At 44.6% G+C, this 23,099-nt stretch overlaps 1 pseudogene; it reads right to left on the reverse strand.

Annotated features, from left to right (window-relative positions):
* Window positions 1–1,489: 1,489 nt before the first annotated feature.
* On the reverse strand, window positions 1,490–6,897 carry LOC136528698 (DEAD-box ATP-dependent RNA helicase 52A-like; annotated as a pseudogene).
* Window positions 6,898–23,099: the final 16,202 nt, after the last annotated feature.

Consider the following 23,099-nt stretch of genomic DNA (forward strand, 5'->3'; position numbering starts at 1 on the left):
TGGGAGGTGTAAGAAAAATGGACTCTATGTGCCATTAAGTTTGATTTTGGCATTTGATGAACAATATGACAATTTAGACTAACAACCTAGTATAAGGTATAGCTCAAATGGATACAAGGTGGACTTGTTTAAGCAAAAATGAGCTCACCGACTGTACTTGTAGAGGAGATTTGGCCACTGCCCACTTTCAAATTCACTCATTCGGTCGGTAGAGCTAACCAGCACCCGGCCCGGTTCGCTTGGCTTATCAGCCATTCTTTTTCAGCGGAGAAACATTGTTTTTCTCTTACAACAAATCAGCGAACAATATTTTTCAGCCTGGCTTTTCAGCAAAGCGAACAAGGTTGTGGAAAATGCAGCATCATGCTATTTGGCCTTCGCCGCGAAAGAAAGGTTCAACACAACAGGGTAATTACGTGGTAGTACAGATTCCGGCATAACAACAACACAAAGTGCTAGTGCATTCAAATTTCAAGCAAGCCATCACATCTAGGAGTGCATTTAAAAGGGGTTTGTTTTGAAAAAAAAAACACCTCATTCTAGATGAGTTATACATCATGAGGGTCTATTTGGAACAGAGGAATATAAAACACAGAAATGAGAGAAAACAAAACAATAGAAAAGAAATTAAGGCGTAAAGCATAGGATTGAAAAATACATGAATTTTATAGAAACAGAGTGTTTGAAACATAGGAATGCTAATAGCATAGGAATCTATTGGTCTGTGGCAACGTTGTTTAGACTAAACATAAGCTAAATACTTCTTTACAAAGCTGACGTATTTGTGTCAATAAAATTGAAGTGTCTTGGATGAGCCCACATGGATGTGCATGCAAGTAGGGACTAGTAAACTTTAAACATACTTCAACAGTGACTAATGATTGTTCGTTGCTCGAGCTTCAGGAAAAAAAAAAAACACCTTGTATTAGCGTGAGTGTGCACGCGAGTCACGGGAAATATTCCCATGAGCTCAGAGCTCATTTTTTTCATTCATCCAAAAGTGCAGATTTCACCACCTTTTCCTCTAGAATGGTTTCTTCAACAGTGACTAATGATTGTTCGTTGCTCGAGCTTTAGAAAAAAAAACACAGAAAACATCTTGGATTAGCGTGTGAGTGTGCAAGCGAGTCACAGGAAATATTCCCATGAGCTCAGAGCTCATTTTTTCATTCATCTAAAAGTGTAGGTTTCGTCACCTTTCGTCTGAAATGGTTTCTCTTTTTCGTCCTTTGTTCTTCCCTATGTTTTTCCCCATGAACCAAACGGTGTCCGAGTTCATGACATAAAATTTGGTCGACTAACTATATTTCCTTATGTTAATATTATGTATTGGCTTGTCATGGATGAATCAATCCATTTCATAACAGAAAAGCAAACAACAAAATTAAGTGAAGAGGCGCTACATATAGAACTCCTGAAACCAAACTCCCCATTCCATCTTTCATCAGAGATTCAGAGTACCAGCAAGTACTGGACAGCTCTTGATTGAATAGCAAATCAGCAGTGTCACTTGCCACTGTTACAACCAATATCTGATAACTGCATATATATAACCTTCAAGTTCAACCACCAAGTGGGTTCCCAACGTCGCAACACTCCCACCACACTGACACAAAAAAACAACCCCCAAGTTCCCCACTCCCAAGCTTGCCCCTGTGCAACAGGGCCATGGCAATGTATATGGCAGGACTAGACGAGGGCCGGCAAGGCAAAAGGACCAGAGAAAGACCGAGCTACTACAGAAGTAGTGCTATATGTATATGTACCTATATGGTATGTGCATTAAGGATACGCGTGGGCATTGACTAGTCCCAGCCAGAGGCGCTGATGTCATCGGTGCCCATGGGGTACGACGGGTAGTACCGGGGAGGAGGAGCACTTGACCCGTAGGAACCTCCACCGCCACCGCCACCACTAGAGTTTCCGCTACCACCACGAGAACCGCCGCCAGAGTAGCTGCTGCTGCCACCAGAGTAGCCACCACTGCGGCTGGAATAACCGCCACCACCAGAGTAGCTGCCACCACGGCTGGAATAGCCACCACCGTCGCCACCATAGCCATAATCACTGCTGCAGCGATAGTCTCTTCCACCAAACCCTCCGCCACCCCTTCGGCCTCTGCTGCGGTAGCTGGACCCTCCATAGCACGGCCTGTTTGCATACTCCACCAGCCACTCAGGCACATCCCGCTTCGCCTCAGTCATCAGCTCCAGCAGGCCCTTTGCCAGGGGTTGGTTCGACTCGGTAAAGAAAGCCGTGGCGATCCCAGCCTTTCCGGCTCTCCCAGTTCTTCCGATCCTGTGGACGTAATCTTCGATGCTCTTGGGGAGGTCGTAATTGATCACATGAGCCACGTTCGGGACATCCAGACCCCTTGAAGCTACATCAGGTGGCGACCATGATAGGAGTGGCACCACTCTTGAAGGATTTCAGTGCGCTCTCCCTCTCCTACAAAATGGGAATGCACAAACAAAAGAAATTATATACTGAACATGTAAAATATGTATATTAGAATAAATTAGATCAGCAGTGATACTTCTAAAAGGGAAGCACAAATAGGTTAATTTTGTGCCAAACATAACAGATAAAATGCAGAAAACTTTCACTGGTAGCAACTTATTAAATGGCTGTGCTGAAAGTACCAACAGCATCATATCATGGTAACAGATAACATTGGAGTCATGGAATGTTGGGTCAAAGAAGATCGTGCCAAGTAAATGCAGCCATTTTCAATCATAATTAATACAGTTATGATAAACACTGCATTAGCAGCAAAAGATGAATGCCAATATAATACAGATGGATGAAGTTAGGCAGATTAAATTGTTGGGGCAAAAGAGGATCCATCATCTTCATGGAACATAGATACTGTTTCAAGCCATCAATGAGGAATACAGTTTGAAGCTTTCAGAAACAGTACATAGACATAGAACTGGAAACAAATGGTCCAGTGCAAGCTTTGTGCTGTAGCAGTGAGGCCAAAGACATAAAACCACCACTGCAGATATTTTCTGACTAAAATTGGTGTCGTGTTTCTAGGTCTGTAATGTAAGAACCAGCTAGACAATTACTATAGCGAGAAATGTATTCACCTGTTGTGTTCTGTCACCATGGATTGCTGTTGCTGGGAAACCTTTTGACTGTAGAAAATACCGCAGTGAATCAGCTTCCCGCTTTGTCTCCACAAAGACCAATGTTAGGGGTTGCTGCAGCTAGAAAAACATGCAAATTAACATTAGAAGTTTCTGAGAAAGAAATGGCAAACCATCAAATTTCAATCCAAGATAAGAAAAGCTACCATATACCTTGCTATCGGCCACACAAACAGATTGCTTCTGCAAAAGATCTATCAGGAAGCCTCTTTTCTCCCCGTCATTAACAAACTCAATTTTCTGCTCAATCAGGTCAGTGCTTGACCCAACCCTCCCGACAGTAACAAATATGTAATTGTACAAGAAATCAGAAGCCAACCTCTGGGAATAAACACATTAAGACATCAGTCAAATATGTATCAATTTAACAGCAAATAGTTGTAGACTATATCATGACAACCTAAAGACTAACATCCCTTGTGCAGTATAAGATTTAAGTGGTATCCACTTTTATTCAAAAAGAGAAGTGCCATTTAGTTGCCAGTGTTCTTATAAAAATGCTTGCCCTTTCAGAAAAAAAAATGCATGCCATATAAAGTCCAAAGTTTGCAAGTTATAGGAGAAAACATGAAAAATATTCAGCTTCCAGATCATACTGCTTTACCAAAACAAAAAAGTCCAAGGTAATCATAATTCTCTACCTGTATTTCAGGTGGGAAAGTTGCGCTGAAGAGCATAGTTTGTCTTACAGACTTTTTTGGCATATTCATCATGTCAACTATCTTTCTTATCTGAGGTTCAAACCCCATATCCAGCATTCTGTCAGCCTCATCCATTACCAGGTACTTAATTGCCTCAAGAGAGATCCTCGATCGCTCAACCATGTCCACAAGGCGTCCAGGTGTAGCAACAAGAAGATCAACACCCCTCTCTAGATCACGCAGCTAAAAACAGCAAGCATGAAAAAATAGAAACCACATCAATATTGTGAAGGCAGGCAATATAAATACAGCGTGCGCATTCACAAAAGTTATACAGCATTGTCTACCCATAATGCCCCACTGTTGAGTGCCACATCAAGAAATTGCAGGGACAATGATTTATCAGATATTTTGGTAAAACTTTCCAAAAATATGCTCTACTTCTACACTAACATTGCTATCTGAACTGCTTTACAAATAAACTAGTCTTCATAAATAGACAACGAAACAAGGGTTGCAGAAAAACAAAAGCATGCAAGAAAGCAGCAACCACCTGGTTATACATTGGTGTTCCCCCATAAGCTACCACGACTTTGAGTCCTGTTTGGAAAGAAAACTTCTTGGCCTCCTCGTTAATCTGAAATATAAAACCAAAAAACACTAAATCCAATCAGAAGTAACACTATATATAGGAATCAAGCATGAATTGCTTCATCAATCACCACTTAATGCCATTGATTGAAAAAGAGAAATTCATGAGAAAATATATAAGAGCCTGTTTGGATCTCTGGAATTGGGTTGAATCATAATCATATTGTTTGCACGGTCTATCTGGTGCTGTTTAGAACTAAAATGACAATTCTAATCAATTCTAGTGAGGGCTGTGAGGCCCTATAGACCAATGTAAGATTCAGGGACTTGAAAAGTGGAAAGTCCAATTCCATTTTATTATACTATTCGCCTGCTGTCCCCGTCCTTTGAAGCAACGACATGTTCCTGGTAGCCATTGGACAACCACGAGTTCACGACACAGTAGGAGCACTAGCGAGCATGGCTGCTCAAATATGCTGTAAAAGCACTCCAATTCAGGGCACCCAAACGGGTCCATAAAAGGAAACACATGCCAAATTGAATGACCTAGAACATCCTAAAACACAAATATCAACACAGAACTACAGATTTACATTATAAAATGACCAACAGAACTAGCATTCTGGCAAGGATGACATATTGAAAGTTACTACCTTCGTTACGAATTATAGCTCCCTTTAGCTTTATCTTAGGTCAACTTATTCAACTTCGACAGAGTATATATAAAAATGCACTAACAAAATCTATAGCATCAAATTGGTTTCATCAAGTACTCCATGTTTTGGTTGTGCATTTATTTAATGCTTGTAGATGTTATTATTGATCAAAGTTAGCTAAGTTTGACTTAGGACAAGCCAAATTAAGCTATAATTTGGAATGGGGGTCGAAATCTACACGCCCAAAGTGCAGTTGTGGAGAATAGCATTAATCATAGGAAAGAGCAAGCATTCACATGTGCAAATTCACACATTGATGGTCCAGATGAAGCAAGATTAATTACACACAAGATCTGATTGAAGGAAGAGCTAAACATGTTGTACTCAAAATGAAGGACCAGAAACATACTCAAAGTACGTGAGGCCCATCCTAATCCTAATTCACAAAACATGTGCAGTGTTTTGTGGACAGCAATTCAGCAAGTAGTGACTAATAGGCATTTTAATCCACACGCTGAAACAATGCCAGCAATCCTCGAACCAAAGTCAGGAAATTAAAAAAGGAACCTGACACAGCAGACTTCATCTGTCAGAAAACTGCAATCGACCTGTTGTTTTTGACAGGAAACTACAGTCCCTATGACTAATGCCTTCCATGTACAATTGTGCAGAAAAAATTCTAGCATGCTAGGATGGATTATAGAACCTGGCAGATGATATGTTGCTCCAATTATACGGCCGAAGCAAAGCATACAGCAATTAAAGTGTATCCTTCCATCGAAATCTAGTGTATCAGTTAGAATCTCATCAATACAATCTACATTAGGCAGGTGCATGTGCAATTCGTCCCCAGCGAAACCTCGCAATATTCGACTAGGGTAAGTGGCAAAACCCCAATTCGCGAGGGTACCAACTCGCACACAGACATGCATTCTGCAGAGCGCGGGCAGCAGCCACACTGCCCATCGTCCGCGCACATCCGCATACGCACAGCAATGCTACAGAAGCGGGCATGCACGCCACGCGACACCCAGGACTACAACGACAACAAAAGCACGGTGATGTCTACAACACCTTCGAACAAGTAGGGATACACGAACGAACAAGATCTACGAGCCGCGCGGGAGCAATGGCATCCGCGCGCGGCCGCATTGACGACGCCACAATACGCCGCACCGCATTCCAAACAAACGGCGAAAAACGTAGTAAAAAAGCGAGCCGGAACCTCGAGCCTTTACCTGGGCTGCAAGCTCTCTGGTGGGCGCGAGGACGAGTGCCCGCGGCTTGGCGACGCGGTCGAAGCCCCTGTCCCGCCGGCCGTACCCGTACCCGTTCCCTCCTCCCGCCGGCGCCGCCACCAGGCCGCTGACGACGGGGAGGCAGAACGCGGCTGTCTTCCCGGACCCGGTCTGCGCGCACGCCATGAGGTCCCTCCCCGCCATGACGATCGGCATGGCGTAGCGCTGCACGGGCGTGGGGTTGTCGTAGCCGCAGCGCGCCACGTTCCGGAGCACGGCCTCCGCCAGCCCGGCCGCCTCGAACCCGTCGGCGGGGGCCGGCGCGCCCTCCCCGCTCACCTGCACCGGGATGTCGTACTTGTCCAGCCGCCTCTCCCCGTCGCCGCCGATCTCGAGCCCATCCACCGCCGCGGCGAGCACGCCCACCCCCGGCACGCTGTCGCCGCCTCCGCCTCCGCTGCCACCGCCGCGAGGAGACGGGGGCGAGCGGCTCCGCCCTGCGGGAGCGGACCGGAACCGTGGTCCACGGGCCGCCGCTGCCGTACGACGCCATTGGTGGCCTCTTCAGCTACCACCCACTAAAACCCCAATGCCTTTTGGTTTCGGGAAGGGGAGCGGAGGGGAGGGGAGGGATCACCGGGAAGGCAGAGAGAAGCCAGTGTGTATATGTATGCGTGCGTGTGAGCGCAGCGCACGAAGAGAGAGAGAAGCGGTGTGTGGGGAGTGGTTGGAGAGCTCGCTGCATCCGGTCTATGGCTCTTTCGTAGACGCTCACCGTTGGATCGCGGGTTCCGCGACAGACGAGTGGTGGAGATTGCGCTTGCACAAAGCGGGGGATCGGAGTGCGTGCACGTGGTGTATGGACTTGAGGGCGTTTCTCTGCGTTGGATGGGACGAGGAGGTGGCGGTGTACGGTGTTTTGGTGGACGCGGCGCTCGGGCTTCCGGCGTGAGGCATGGTGTGGAGCCCACCGGCTGCTGCTCTGACACCTGGAGCGCGAGGTCTACGCCTACTGTACCTATGAGACTCCTCCTCTCCCCGTCCAATCAGACGCGAATATGCGTGGGGGTAGCGGTAGCATAACACGTGCCATCGGTGCGACTGTGCACTGTGAACACCGCTTTGATTTTGGATTTTTGGTTCCTTGGATGGAAACCAAGGAGACCGGACACCGGAGGGAGGTTCTACTCTTTTGCCGAGGACGCTAGTGTGCTAGTCCCAGACTACCACGCTAGGATTTTGAATCACGGCAATAATATACATCCCTGCGTAGGGAAAAAAAATGTAACCTCGCTTTTCCATAAGTATTTAAAATTTGAATCAAAGTTGTATGAAATATATTTCTATACTAAATCAAGTTGGAGATATACTTCCTCTCAAATTATTTGTTGTTTTTGGTTTCCGTGCCGCAAGTTTGACTTGATTTATAGAAAATACGTGCAACATTTGTATCTCCAAATAAATATATTAAAAACTAGATTCAAAGATCTTTCGAGTAATATCAATTATCTACCATAAATATTAATATTTTTTAATATATATTTTGTCAAAGTTGTTTCTTGAGAAACGAAAACGACAGATATTTTAGGACGAAGGGATTAGATGTTAATACTATTCACTATAACATTGATTAAAGTTGGGGGCTTGTTCGGCTGGCTTATTCGGCTGGCTGGGGATGGCCAGGCCACTCAGCGGGGCACTGTTGATGTCCTGTCAGAACAGTATTTTTCTCTCACATCAATCAGCTGGAATAGTATTTTTCAGTCCTGCCGAACAGGCCCTGGGTTAATTTTAAAATTCTTTACAATAATTAAACCCTACACTTAGCCCACTTCACCCCTTGTGCCTAGAATGTTTTCTAATGTTCTACCGTATAAAAGTTTTACAACCTAAGTTCTAATCCTACTTTACCATGGCAATTCTAGGAATGTAAAGACAAGAATAAAATTGCTCAAATATAAATGCTTAACGTAAAGAGAAGAGAAGGAACGCGGCAATGTTTTGCCGAGGTATCGAAGAGTCGCCACTCCCCACTAGTCCTCGTTGGAGCACCCGCGCAAGGGTGTAGCTCCCCCTTGATCCGCACAACAATCAAGTGCTCTCTACGGGCTAATTCTTCGACACTCCGTCGCGGTGAATCGCCCACAACCGCTCACAACTTGAGTTGGGCCATCCACAAACTTCACCGGATGATCACCAAACTCCCAATCACCACCAAGCCATCTAGGTGATGGCGATCACCAAGAGTAACAAACATGAACTCTCACTTGACCACAACAAGCCTAATGAGAAGGGTGGATGCACACTTGCTACTCTCCTTGCACTAATGAGGCATTAATCTTGGATTCTTAAATCTCAATCACCTCACTAGACTCTTGCTCTCCTATGCACTCTTAAGTGTGTTTCTCAGCTGATCAAATGGGCGAGAGACCTCCCTTGGATTAATAGAGAAAATATTTATAACCTCCTCATTCAAAACGAATCGTTAGGAGGTTGAGTCAGCACTTTACGGGGTGACCGGACGCTCCGATCAGTTATCCCCGTCACAGAGCCGTTAAGTTATGATCGGATTCTAACCTGCGTTCGGTCAGCATTGACCGGACGCGTCCGGTCACAAAAACTGCTCTCTGGAACCTTACTGATGTTGACTGGACGCTGGAACCCAGAGTCCGGTCACTTCGTTGTTCAACGTCCGGTCAGCTACCGGATCCTGACCAGTTTTCGATCAGGAATTTCCCTCTCTGGAACCTCTCTAGAGTTGACCGGACTCTGACACCCAGCGTCCGGTCACTTTACACTCACCGTTCGGTCGTAACCAGACGGCTCCAGTTGATCAAATGAACTGACTGGACTCACCCTTCAGCGTTCGGTCACAACCAGACCAGCGTCCGGTCAATCATTTGACCCTCTATTCACTTCCAACTCAAAATCATATGTGAATGAAGTTTGCTCCAATTGATCTTAGGGCTACTTCGGAGCTACCTAGTGCTAGATTTAACAAGTGTGCACCACACCTAACCCACTAGACTCACCTAGATCAAGCTACTAGTCCATACCCCCATTAATAGTATGACCAAAGGAAAAACAAAGTCATAAACTATTCTAAGTGTCACTTCAACACTGAACGACACTTAGAACTAGTCCATCCTTAACCTTATCGTCCATCTTTTAAAAACCGAAACAATTTTTATCGTAGGGGCATGACAACCATGATTGCCCAATCAATTACCATTACCATGACCTAACTTAATTGCCTCTGCAAAACACACGTTAGTCATAGTAATCTCGTATTGTCATTAATCATCAAAACCCAACTATGGGCCTAGATGCTTTCAATCTCTCCCTTTTTGTGATTGATGACAATACAACCTCGAGTATGTGTAAGAGATGAGGTTTTCAACTTGCTTGGTTCATATAAGCTTTTAACAATAAGAGCAAAGGAGTTAAACATGCTTATATGACCCAAGCCAATATGGTGTACTTAATAGATATGAAATAAGTATGAGTATAAGAAATAAAGCTCATTTGAATCAGAGTAAAATGCGGAAGCAAAGCAAATGAGCATAATGAAGTGACATGACATATATATAGATCAAAGTAGAGCACACATGTCACATATCACATAAATATCACAATCACACGTATGTAGTTCAATGCATGAAAATAAACGTGAATGCACAATAATGTATCTCACACATAAAAAGCCAAAAGTAATAAATCATAAGCTCCCCCTAGATATACACTCTCCCTAGATCTAACATACTCGATCCCTCTCCCCCTTTGACGTCAAGCACCAAAACCTAAGGGTCGGTCGACGGGCAGGAGTAGACGAGTCGGGTGCTAAGGTGTGGTGAGCAATCTAAAACTATGTAGCATCATCCTCGGACCCTAAGCTCTGAACTGTCCGACCCTCTGTCGCTAGAAGTGAAGCTAAAGCGATCTAGGTCTGCTCTGGGACTGGTGCTGCCTGTGACTCAGCAGGTATCACTATAGGAGCTGGCTCTGATGATGTAATAGATGATGGGAGCATCTTTGTAGTCCTAGTAACTAGAGCAATGGTGGTAGGTATAGGTACTCGCAACTCTAGCGGTGTAGGTTGCCCTGTCAACTAGCTGAAAGTAGCACTGAGGCTCCTAGAAACTAGGGTATCAGTCACAAGCACCGAGGAACTCTAAGGCGAAGTGAAGCCCGTAACAATAGGTGTGAAGGAAGGACCCTAGGCTATCACTAGCGAAGCAAACCACTGGGACACCTGCTCTGTAGGTGAAGCAAATTGGGTAGCTGGCTGTCCCTAACTCTGAAGCCCACTAGGCTCTAAAGCTAGAGTCGCTGTAGTGGTAACAAGCTAGCCGATCTAAGGTGTAAACTATGGCGTTGCAGACCCAATAGCAATAACGACATGCTGCATAAAACCAAGTAACTACTGCTGAATCAGAAGCTGCTGCTGCTGCATGGCCTGCTGCTGTCTTTAGAACTCGTCCTATCTAGCCTAAACCTGTGCTAGTGCAGCTATGGTCCCCTGGGCCTAGCGTGCCTGATCCTGCCTCATTTGCTCAAGAATAGCAAGAAGAGCGGGGTCTGTCTACGGTTGGTGGTGGAGCTGAGCTAGAGCCACTAGCCTCTCTATCATGTGGTCGAGGAGGCATCTGAGGAATAGCCTGATAATCATCATCTGAGCTATCACTAGGGTCGCTCTTGACCATACCCTCCTGCTGAGCATCTAGCTCCTCCTCCTCTGTCGCTGCAACGCCCCTAATAATCTTATCCTGCTAGGCTGTAGTCTCTGGCACCTCTGGGCGATGGCTCAGCTGGCCAGGTGTCCTCGCTTTGCTATGACGGAGCATCTGGGTCATGTTGTATGAAGGGAACTCAGTAGTAGCACCAGTATACTCTGTTATCGTCTTAGGAGACTTCACTGTAATTGCCTTGTAAATTAGGAAAGTGATCTAGTGAGCATAGGGCAACTATCGGTGACCTCTGAACCCTTCTGCAAGAGTGTCCTCCATCTCTGATAGAATGACATCCTAGATATCAAATATTGTCTGCTACACCAGAGAGTTCACCAACCATAGCTGAATGCAAGTCAATCCCTCATGATAACCCATCCTAGGTAGTAGGGTCCTCCTCATGATAGCATCAAGTAGCCTAACTGTAGGAGTAAGGTCTCTAGGTGTCCTGCTTGACCCCTCGCCGAATGGCTCTATGAAGCAAGGTCGGACCAAATCTGTAGGAGGCACAAGACCACCGTGAGGGCATCTAGGAGGCTCTGTCTAACCAAAGCAGACCTCATGAAGGCAGATGGGTGACTCTAGAATCCTGATAATCTCTCTGACCCTCGAGCTCTGCAGCCTGTAGTCACGACCTCTGAATGCAAAGTGTATGAACCTGTGGTCCGGGTCAATCCAAAGTAAAGAGTAGAACTCACGAACCCATGATGGAACATATCGGCCAGTCCATCCAAGTAGGTCAGTCAACCTTAGCAAATAAGAGAGGTGAGTACGAATCTGTTCTCCTGCTACTGCTACAAGTGTCTCAATAGAGCAAACTCTCTAAGATCTTAATACAACCCCACTGTTAAGATATGCCTGATAGAATCCTCCTACAATGGTGTATAGAATCTCTCTGAAGCACGCTCATCCTGCCTCGGTGGGAACCAGTCCTCGAACTGCACAAACCTGAGTTGTTGCACCTGCTTAGATGTGGCTGTCCTCAGGTCAAGGTGAGTCACTAGGGGCGGACCCTGGGGTCTAGGAGGTGGACGAGAACCCCTCCTCTGTGTCTCAGGCCTCGGTGTCACCTGAGCACGAGTACGACCAGAGTGTCGTAACTATGGCTGAGGTGCCTGCTCTGCCTCCTTAGTCTGCTCTACCTCCTAAGTCTGCTCTATCTGCTGGGTGCCCTCTGACTGCTCTACTAGTTGTTCCTGCTACTCAACTGTCTCCCCCTAAGGCTGAGTCTCCTCCAAAGTGACACGTCATCCTTCAAGCATGACAGTCCCAGCTAGACTACCATGACATCTCTCTACCCTCTCGATGGCGGCCCTTTGTGTAGGTGAAAGCTGATCTACAATGCGGACACCACTCTGATCTCCTCCTCTCTCTACACGCTCTATGGCAGCTGCAACTGCTGCTGCTCTCTCAGTATCAACATCTACAAACTTACGCTTCTTCATCATAAGCTTCTTCGCCTTGCCTTTTACCTCAGTAGACAAGCGAGGCGGAGGCCTCAGATCCTCATCACCGGGACCACCTCTAACATTCTTGACTCGTGCCATTGCTAGAGATAAAATGAACTGCTATCATGAACCAGAACCAACTGCCAACTGACACTAGCGAGGCTTGGCCTCGGTCCGTACTCATGGGCTTGGCCCCGAGTTAACTAACAACTACCAAAGTAACCTCAAGAACACCAACTCTTTTTCTACAAAACTTCAATGTTTCTTCACGCTACCTGTTCCCAATCAATTCCCAACTTCAATAAGATCCAAATAAACATCAATTAGGACTGATGTGAGTGACCTCTCTCAAAACCTCAAAATTTTCAAAGTATTTTGCCTTAGGCTAAAATTCTTTTTAAGAAAATAGGCAATAAAAGGGTAATTGAAATGAAATGACAAAATAACACACATGCATATGCAATGCAATACTTGAAAGTAATTCTAGTTGCTTGTCAAGTTTGATCTAAGGTTAAGCTTCTACACACGCTTTTCGACGGTTATCTTAACCATGTTAGACAAGCCCTAAGTGCATTACCACATAGTAAACATGTTGTATATTACAATGCAATGCAAGAGACAACACAAGCTTATTTTCTAGTGAAGTTACTAAAATCAAGCACATTGAGCCCATTCCTCAACAGACAAAATATAGCCTTATCTAGCGGTTTAGTGAAGATATCCGTCAATTGATCCTCGGTCCTTACACCTTCTAGTGAAATATCATTTTTAGCAACATGATCTCTAAGAAAGTGATGATGGATATCTATGTGCTTGGTGCAAGAGTGTTGAACCGGATTATTAGTAAGCTTTACCGCACTCTCATTGTCACACAAAAGAGGTACCTTTTCTAGAACTACACCATAGTCTAGCAAAGTTTGCTTCATCTAAAGTATTTGTGCACAACAAGCACCCGCGGCAATGTATTCTGCTTCAGCGGTGGACAAAGCCATACTATTTTGCTTCTTGGAGGACCAAGACACAAGTGATCTACCAAGCAAATGGCACCCTCCGGATGTGCTTTTCCTATCAACTTTGCAACCGGCATAATCTGAATCGGAATAGCCAACTAATTGAAATCTAGCTCCTTTGGGATACCAAAGACCAATGCTTGGTGTGTGATTAAGGTATCTAAAGATTCTTTTAATGGCTACCACTACTAGATTTAGCTTCTTTGCCGAGTGCCTCAGGCACTCGGCAAAGGCCAATATACACTCGGCAAAGCCTTTGCTGAGTGTTACACTCGGCAAAGGACGCTCAGTAAACAGTTTATCGGCAAAGACCTCTTTGCTGAGTGCACTTTATCAGGCACTCGGTTAAGCCTTTGCCGAGTGCTAATATGACACTCATCAAAGAAAAGTCACCACGACGGAGAGCGTCACCGTGATGGTGGCTTTGCCAAGTGTCAAGGTCAAGCACTCGGCAAAGGTCGCCGCTTTGCTAAGCGTCATTGACTCAGACACTCAACAAAGGTGGCTACTGTGCTGAGTGCCACCGGCAAGACACTCGGCAAAGGTAGCCTATTTGCCGAGTGTCCTGTCAAGACACTCGACAAACAGGTGACCTTTGCTGAGTGCCTGGCCCGTGGCACTCAACAAATCTGTGATGTTTGCCGAGTGCAATGGCCTTTGCACTCGGCAAAGCATGTTCCCAGATAGTCACTTTGCCGAGTGTCATGGCCATTGCACTCGGCAAAGTGACTGAAAACAACCTTTTTTATTTGTTTTTTACATCCCATCGAAACAAACAGAAGATATATATAACAAACATCACCAACATCACATATATATCATCAACAGCACATATATATCACCAACACCACATATATATCACAAACGTCACATGTCTCACAATATATCACAAATAAGTTCACAAGTAATCCAAGTGCTCCATCATCTACAATCACAATTGCAAATAGAAGTACCATTAACAACCACAAGTATCATCACCAAGATGGCCAATGAGACTGATTTGGTGAAGGATTCGCTGAAGCATGAGGATCATTCGATGCCGCCGATTGATTCTGCACAAAGGAGAAGAGATTGTATGTGTGAGACAAGATAAATATATACCATACATCAATAAAACTTTCATACTCCACTAGGTTTGACCATAAGCATGAACATATAAACTAAAACATTTATACTCACAGGAGTAGAATACTGAGGAGGTGGAGCGAATAGCGAAGGTGGTGGAACTACACCCGTAGTGGCGCCAAGACTTTGCATGTACTAAAGAATCTCCACCATCCTCTGCTGCTTGGCCTCTTGCTTGGCCTCCACCCTCTCCATCTTCGCCTACATTTGCTCCCATATCCTCCTCTCTTGTTCTAGCTGGGCCTACAATATATTCACCCCAATGTTACAATAATACAAAGGAAAGGTATGAAAAAACCAATGAACGACGAATAAACCAGGAATAACCTCGAGTGCCTCCACTCGATGGTGTGAAGTGTCCTGCCGAGGTCATATGGCCAGGCTTATGCTCGTGCTGCTTGCTCGAATCTGAGAGAGACTAGGAGTAGCGGCCGAGTCAATTGTGCTGTCGCCAATCTAGTACCACCCATGCTTCTTGCCTCCTTCCACCCTCATGACAACTTCTCCATCAAGGTCCTCGGTGCTTGGATCATACTCTGGCCCAAGGACCTCCCTTGCCATCAATGTGTACTCACTGAGGTGGTTGTGGACGGTCGCATTCTTGTACGCCTTGGGCCCGTCCTCCGGGTTGTAGTCGACGTTGGACGTCGCCTTGCCCTTGTGGGCCGTAGCAAATGCCTTGAAGATGGAGCAAGGCTGGCCACCATGTGACGCCAACTGCGAGAAAAACAGCAAGATGATTAGAAATCATGTAGAATTGAGCGTTAGAATAAATAAATGAATTTGTGTACCCACATTTCTGCGTATCCGCTGCGGCTGCGGCTGCCTTGATGGTGTGCTACACCTGGCATCATCAAACGCTGCTCTCGGCACAAGTTGTGCGTCTCCTCCCACTCGCATGAGCACCACTTGTCCACCATCTGTACCTAGCACTGGGGATGCACAGTGCACCAATAAGGAATCATCTACAGGCCATCAAGTACATGACATATCAGAAGATGAAATTAAGCCTACTTAATCTCAAAAGGAATCAGTATTAATGTTTTGTATTTACCTGCAGGTACTGGCCCTAGGTCAGCGTTATGGTTCTTGCGTCCCTTTTGGTGACCTTCGTTCTAAGGATGGTCCCGTGGTAAGTTACGACGGCCTAGATGTGTGCCTCGTAATGCATGTCCACGATGAGTTTTTTTGTAGCATTTGGTAGCCACCGCATCCACCCTGGCCTCATGTCCGTCTTGGCATCTAAAGAAATCCTGCCCGTCCTGGCACCTCCCCGCTGTTCTCCAAATACATGTTCTGCTAGGGAGAGTGTGTATCCGGAGAACAACAGGGAGATGATACCGAAACTCTATCTCGGATCGGAGCAGACCATGGAAACTAACCCCACCTACGCATCCGCGGGCTGTCCAAAAAACATGGACAATTTGAAACATGTACGGTTTTAGATATGGAAATATCTGCATATTTCCAACCGTATCTCTTTCGAACAGGAGACACCTAACTGGGTTACGTGATCTACGGCCATGATATGGAAAGAGGGGTTATACCTAGGGTGGCGGTGGAGTCAGGCTAGCGGGGCCATGGCGGGTCGGTGCAGTGGTGAGGCAACGCGGTGCAGGCAGACCCTGTAGTGGCGAGGAAGGCGATTGGGGTCACTGAGGTACTTTGGCTCCGCTTCGATGGGCTCTTCTCTGCAAAAAAAAGAAACATAAGACTGTCAATACAAAATTTCGGCAGCACCTCCCCTACATGGTGAGGTTTCCAAAACCTGCAAGAAAACTAACAGCACGATGGCCGACATGCACATATATATGAACGACACGATGGCCGACATGCACAAGATTATATCCAACCACATATATATAACAATGTCATAACCACTCCTACGACTCCTACGACTACCACCACTACTACTCTACCACTGCTGCTACCACAACTACTAGTAATACTACAATGACGACGATAGTAGGGCATACCTAGTGGGCATCATAGGGCGGCGGTGGTGAAGGGGCTAGGGCGCCGGTGGACAAGGCGATGGCTGGGGAAGCGCCGGGGACATGGCAACGGCGGCCGAGGCACCTCCTCCTTCCTTCTTCCTCCTTCCTCCTTCTTCCTCCTCCTCCTTCTCTTCCTCCTTCTTTCTCCTTCCTCCTCTCCTCCTCCTCTCTTTCTCCTCCTCCTCCGGTGGCACAGGCGTGGGTGGCGCTGGCGCGGTTAGCTGCCTGCGTGCGTGTGTGCTTGTGTGCGGTGTGTGTGGGCCGACTAGGCCGGCGGGGTTAAATCCCCCCTTTGTTGAGTGCCCCCGATCTGGCACTCGGTAAAGTATTTTTTTTATTTTTTTTAATTCTATGCCGAGAGCCACCTGGCCTGGCACTCGGCAAAGAGAGTTTTTTTTAATTTCTTTGCCGAGTGCCCCCGATCTGGCACTCGGTAAAGTATTTTTTTAATTTTTTTAAATTCTTTGCTGAGCGCCAAACGCAGACACTCGGCAAACCATTTTTATTTTTTTTTCTTCCTACCCCCAAACTTTTTCTATAGTCCTCATACAATACCTGGTACTCCATGTTCCAATGTGGCGCATTTCTCGGACTTTTTCTATGTTTTTTAATTTATTTCATTTAATTGAATTTTCTTGGATAATTCAAATTATAACTGCTACTCATTCGAATAATGAAAAAATGAATGGGAAAATGATATTCATGTTATTTAGTATAATGTGAGGCCGTATCTAGGAACAGACCACCAATTTCGAACATCTTGTTCACGAAATATGACCACGGACTTGTGGTCGAGTTGTTTTTAAATTCTATAAAAAGCAAACGAAGACCCAAAATCTTAAAACTTGTCGAGATGTCATGATATCATATGTGGAGGTTGTGATAAAAAATTGAGGAGGTTTTGCGCAAGTTTGTCACGTACGATGCTTACCACCTCGTCGGCCTCTTCACGAAATCATGAAACTTCTTCGGAGATTCTTCGGTTTGCAAGTATCGTATGTGACAACTTGCGCGAAACCTTCTCAAATTTTTATCACAGCCTCCACATATGATATTATGACATCTTGACAAGTTTTATGATTTTCGGACTTCGTTTGCTTTTTATAGAATTTAAAAACAACTCGACCACAAGTTCGTGGTCATGTTTCGTGAACAAGATGCTCGAAATTGGTGGTCTGTTCCTGGATACAACCTCACATTATACTAAATAACATGAATATCATTTTTCCATTCATTTTTTCATTATTCGAATGGCTAGCAGTTATAATTTGAATTATCCAAGAAAATTCAATTAAATGAAATAAATTAAAGAATTATAGAAAAAGTTTGAGAAATGTGCCACATTGGAACATGGAGTACCAGGTATTGTATGAGGACTGTAGAAAAAAAAATATGGTTTGCCGAGTGTCAAAAAATAACACTCGGCAAATCACCGCTTTGCCGAGTGTCAGGAGAAGACACTCGGTAAAGGGTTAACGGCGGCTGTCGGCCGTTAACGGCGGTGGCCCTTTGCCGAGTGTTCTGGTTTGTCGAGTGTCCGACACTCGGCAAACCTGGTCTTTGCCGAGTGTTATTGTTTGCTGAGTGCTCGACACTCGGCAAACCACCTCTTTGCCGAGTGCCAGTTGTTTGCCGAGTTCTTTCTCTCTGGCACTCGGCAAATAGCCTCTTTGACGAGCGCCCGATAAATAGCACTCAGCAAAGTCTAGGACACTCGATAAAGAAGTCGTCTCTGAAAGTATACCAAATGAACTTCCTTAGGATTAGCTTGAAATCTAGCACACATACACACACTAAACATGATGTCGGACCTAGATGCGGTTAAATATAATAAGCTACCAATCATAGAGCGGTAGAGAGTTTGATCAACTGTTTTACCTCCCTCATCTAGGTCAAGATGTCCATTAGATGACATTGGTGTCTTGATTGGCTTACATTCATCCATATTGAACCTCTTAAGAAGTTCCTTAGTATACTTTTCTTGAGAGATGAAAATCCTTTTTCTCATTTGTTTGACTTGAAAACCAAGAAAGAATGTAAGCTCTCCAATCATAGACATCTCGAACTCCTTCAACATCAATTCACCAAACTCTTTGTAATAATCTTCATTTGATGATCCAAAGATGATATCATCAACATATACTTGACAAATAAAGATTTCTCCATTAAGCTTCTTGGTGAATAGTGTGGTATCGACCTTCCTAATGGTGAAGCCTTTCTCAATGAGGAAATCCCAAAGGCGTTCGTACCAAGCTCTTGGGGCTTGCTTAAGCCCATATAGCACCTTGAACAACCTATAAACATGATTAGGATATCTAGAGTCTTCAAACCCGGGAGGTTGATCAACATAGACTAGTTCATTTATGAAGTCATTTAAAAATGCACTTTTAACATTCATTTGATATAGTTTCATTTCATGATGCGGTGCATATGCAAGGAGGATACGAATGGCTTCAAGTCTTGCAACTGGTGCAAAGGTCTCTCCAAAATCCAACCCTTTAACTTGAGAGAACCCCTTTGTAACTAGTCTTACCTTGTTCCTCACAACAAAGCCTTGATCATCTTGCTTGTTGTGGAACACCCACTTTATTCCAATGACTCTTGCACCTTATGGTCGCTCTTCAAGAGTCCAAACTTCATTGTAAGTGAAGTTGTTCAACTCTTCATGCATTGCATTTATCCAATCCAAATCTTGAAGAGCTTCTTCTACATTCTTAGGTTCAACACAAGAGACAAAAGAGTGATGTTCAATAAAAGAAGCAAGTTTTTTAGATCAAGTCATTACACCCATTGAAGGACTCTCTATGATGAGATCTTGTGGATGAGCTTGCAATAGAGGTGAATTTATTCTATCAACCACTTGAGGGGGAGGTTATGGAGCGCCAACATCTTGTGCTTGTGCCACTATTTGATCATGAAAGACATAAGTATCTTCATTTTCTACTCTCCCATCTTTATCATCATCTTGTGGCACATTTGATGAATAAGGCAGATCAATCACTTGTACATCATCTCCATCATCTTTAGGCTTGATTTCTCCAACCGAAATGTTCTTCATAGCCTCCCTTAATGGTTCATCACCTACATCATCAAGATTCTCATGTGCTCCTTAAGAGCCATTAGATTCATCAAATTCCACATCATATGTTTCTTCAACCAAGCCGGTGGCATGATTAAATACTCGATATGCTTTGGACTTTGATGAGTAACCAACAAGAAAACCAATATCACAACATCTTTGAAACTTTCGTAGGTGTTGTTGCTTTTTGTAGATGTAGTATTTGCAACCAAACACCAAGAAGAATGAGATGTCTGACTTCTTCCCATTGAGCAACTCATAAGGTGTCTTGCCAAGAAAATTTTGAAGGAATAGGCGGTTGGATGCATAACATGTGGTGTTGATAGCTTCTACCCATAGAGCTTTGGGTGTGTTATACTCATCAAGCATTGTTCTTGTAAGTGTGATAAGTGTCTAATTTTTTTCTCTCAACTACACCATTTTGTTGAGGAGTATATGTTGCGGAGACCTCATGCTTGATCCCAACTTCATCACAACAAGCTTAAATGTTTGTGTTGTCAAACTCTTTTCCATTATCACTTCTTATCTTCTTGAGCTTCACTTTAAACTCATTTTGTGCTCTCTTGGCAAACTTCTTGAAACATGAAGCAACCTCGATCTTGTCATGAAGGAAGAACATCCAAGTATATCTAGAGTAGTCATTAACAATCATAAGACAATAAAGATTTCCTCCTAAACTCTTGTAAGTTGTTGGTCCAAATAAGTCCATGTGAAGGAGCTCTAGCACTCTTATTGTTAACCTGAAAGCTTTTGTAGGATGAGTATTTGCAACTTGCTTGCCGGCTTGACATGCACTACAAAGCTTGTCCTTCTCAAATTTCACATCCTTCAACCCTCTCACTAATTCATTCTTCATAAGCTTCTTAAGTGAGCTCATCCCAACATGAGCAAGTCTTCTATGCCATAGCCACCCAAGTGTTGTTTTGATGAATAGGCATGTCTTCAAGTTAGCATCTTCGGAGGTGAAATCCACTAGATATAGGTTGTTGCATCTAAATCCCTTGAATATAACTTGATCATCATCTTTCTTAGATACAACCACTTCCTTCTCGGTGAACAAGCATTGAAAACCAAGATCACACAATTGGCCAACAGATAGCAAGTTGAAGCTCAATGAAGCAACATATAGCACATTTGAGATTGAATGATCATTTGATATTGCCACTTTGCCCAATTCTTTAACTTTGCCCTTTGAATTATCACCAAATGTTATCCTTTCTTGGCCATCAACTTTTTCATCTAATGAGGTGAACATACGAGGATCATCGGTCATATGTTGAGTGCAACCACTATCAATTACCCAATGACTTTCACCGGTCTTGTAGTTCACTGCACCAAGAGATCAAGCTTATTTAGGGACCCAAACTTGTTGAGGGCCCTTGACTTTCTCAACAAGTGACTTTCTAACTCAAATTTTCTTAGGCCTATTCTTATTAAGAGGTCCTAAGAACATAACTGAAAGCTCTAGTTTGGTTTTGGTTAATTGATGAAACCCTAAGTGCTAACCTAGTTTATCAAAGTGATTATGAGATAGGTAGCACTACTCCAAGTGATGAAGCAATGGCGAAGATCATGATGATGGTGATGGCATGGTGATGATCGAATGCTTAAACTTGGAGAAGAAGAAAGAGAAAAACAAAAGGCTCAAGGCAAAAGTAAAAATTGTAGGAGCCATTTTATTTTAGTGATCGAGACACTTAGCGAGTGTGGTCATATTTAGGATCGATAGCCATACTATTAAGAGGGGTGAAACTCATATTGAAATACGGTTATCAAAGTGCCACTAGATGCTCTAACTCATTGCATATGCATTTAGGATCTACTGGAGTGCTAACACCCTTGAAAATGTTTGTGAAAATATGCTAACACATGTGCACAAGGTGATACACTTGGTGGTTGGCATATTTGAGCAAGGGTTAGAAACTTCACCGGCAGAGTGTCCGCCCGTAGAGTGCGGACAGTCCGATGGTGCCACCGGCGCCCTAGACAGAAAAGATGAAGGTCACTGTAAGTGACCGGACGTTGGTCTCGGTTGAATCGACGCGTCCGGTCAGTGGCAGCAGAGGGCGCGTGTTTCGGTCTTCGACCGGACGCTGGTAGGGTGCGTTCGGTCAGTGCTGACGTACGCTGACGTGGGGCATACAGAAGAGACGTTGAGTGACCAGACGTTGGGTGAGTTCGGTCGGGCATGACCGGACGCGTCCGGTCGTGAAAATTCGCGTTAGGAACATTTCTGGAAATGACCAGACGCTGAGGTCCAGTGTTCGGTCACTTTCTAACTGACGCGTCCGGTCATCACTTGACCGTTGAAATCGGGCGATCGGCGTTTGAAGCCGATGACACGTGGCGCACATCGCACGACCGGATGCCGAGGTCTCACGTCCAGTCAATATGACCAGAGCATCTAGTCGGCCCATGTTCAGTGCAGTGAGGAGCCCAATGACTCTATTTTGTGGGGGCTTCTATTTAAGCCCCATGGCCGGCTCAAGCTCACTCTCTTGGCCATTTGCATTGACATAGCAACTTTGTGAGCTTAGCCAAAGCCCTCCCACTCATCTCCATCATTGATCCATCATCATTATGAGATTGGGAGAGAATCCAAGTGCATTGCTTGAGTGATTGCATATAGTGGCACTTGGTATTTGTGTTTCGCTGCGGGATTCACCTGTTTCTCTTGGTGGTTGCTGCCACCTAGATGGCTTGGAGCAGCAAGGATTGTTGTGCAGAGGTTGGTGATTGTCTCCGGCTTCGATCGTGGTGATTGTGAGGGGTCTTGTGCCTTCCCTGATGGAGCGCCGAAAGGTAACTCTAGTGGATTGCTCGTGTCATTGAGTTACCTCACATGTGGTTAGGTTCTTGCGGTGTCCAATTGTGTGGACGAGGTTCGTGCAACACCTCTTAGCCGCCAAACCACCAAGTGTTGGTCGACACAACGGGGACTAGCGTGCCGGTAAGCACGTGAACCTCGGGAGAAAAATTGGTTGTCTCTTGCTCTTTGGTATTCTCCCAGTGATTGATTCGGTTTTCATCTTGTGATTGGTTCACTCCTCTACACGGAGGTATAATCATCCTACTCACTTATTTATATTCTTACAAACTAGTTGTAGCAAGCTCTTTAGTGTAATTAGAATTGAGAGCTTGCTTTGTTATTTTAAGTTCATCTAGTGGAGCTCTTTAGAGTAGCAAGATTGAGAGCTCTTAGTGAGTAGTAACATTGCAAGTTGTGTGCCTAGTAATCATTGCAACTAGAATTGTTGAATAGGTGGCTTGCAACCCTTGTAGAGCTAGAGCAAGTTTGCATTTCGCTATTTGTCATACTAATCAAATTGCTCTAGTTGATTTGTAGATTTTTAAATAGGCTATTCACCCCCCTCTAGCCATATTAAGACCTTTCAATAACTTTCATTTTTTTCATTAGAGTCCTTTCTAAGCATG

Source organism: Miscanthus floridulus, chromosome 19 (genome assembly GCF_019320115.1).
Source record: "Miscanthus floridulus cultivar M001 chromosome 19, ASM1932011v1, whole genome shotgun sequence".
Lineage (NCBI taxonomy): Eukaryota > Viridiplantae > Streptophyta > Magnoliopsida > Poales > Poaceae > Miscanthus > Miscanthus floridulus.